We start from the raw sequence: 1,054 nt of genomic DNA, 5'->3' as shown, positions 1-1,054 counted from the left end.
AACGGTGGCGTACATTACCACAGGGCAGTTAAATTAGAAAGACGGAGACGCTGGTTACACGTGCGCAATTACATCGACAGGGAGTACGGCATCAAAGTCAACTTCAGTGGCCGTCACGAAAATTATTACACAGCTTGGGCATATACGACAAAAGAAGACATTTCAGCAGTTCAGTCTGAAAACCACCCAGATCTGGGTGGAATTGGCGCTCCTATCACCAGCAACGCGTGGAGTGCGAATCGGGCAGGTAGCAAACAAAAACGAAAAGCGCTCAGTATCTTTGATGTATCATAACTGGCTGTGGAGAAGGGAATCAAAACACGTTTGGAGTTGCTAGCGTTTGCCAATCAGCAGAAACAAGAAGGAAGAACTGATCTCGCGGAATTTATAGCGAACAGGGGCGGCAAGGCTGTTGAAGAAGCTCTCTCTGTAGGCTGGGAGATGGAGAAGGCAGAAGGCGAGCTGGCCCGATCGAAAATGACCCGAATCGAGTTGCTGTACAGTGAACTCGGTAAAACATGTGTAGACGGGTGTAATGGCCGATGGTTGACTATGGCTGAGCAAGTTCTGCGTAGAAATGAGATTGACCTGGATGAATTCGCAGGGGCCGTGCGAGTTTTGCTGCGAGAAGGACGTGGAAAATATCGCAATATGTTGTTAACAGGAGTTGCTAATTGTGGCAAAACATTTTTACTAAATCCGCTAAACTCTGTTTTCAAATCGTTTTGTAACCCTGATACGACCACCTTCGCTTGGGTTCGCGCTGAGAGCGCTGAAGTGATTTTCCTGAATGACTTTCGTTGGTGTCCTCAAATTATCCCATGGCACGATTTGTTACTTCTTTTGGAAGGCCAGAAAGTGCATTTACCTGCACCCAAAACTCATTTCTCTCAGGATGTGGAGTTTTCACGTGATACTTCAATATTTTGTACCAGCAAGGAAGAGTTCACCTTTGTTCGTGGCGGTATGTTAGACCAACGGGAAACTGAAATGATGCGTGTACGTTGGAAAGTCTTCTCATTTCACGCACAAATTCCCGAAGAAGAACAACAGT

Source organism: Montipora capricornis, chromosome 13 (genome assembly GCF_036669925.1).
Source record: "Montipora capricornis isolate CH-2021 chromosome 13, ASM3666992v2, whole genome shotgun sequence".
Classification (NCBI taxonomy): domain Eukaryota; kingdom Metazoa; phylum Cnidaria; class Anthozoa; order Scleractinia; family Acroporidae; genus Montipora; species Montipora capricornis.
The sequence above is the reverse complement of the archived record's forward strand: the minus strand, read 5'-3'. Positions refer to the sequence as shown.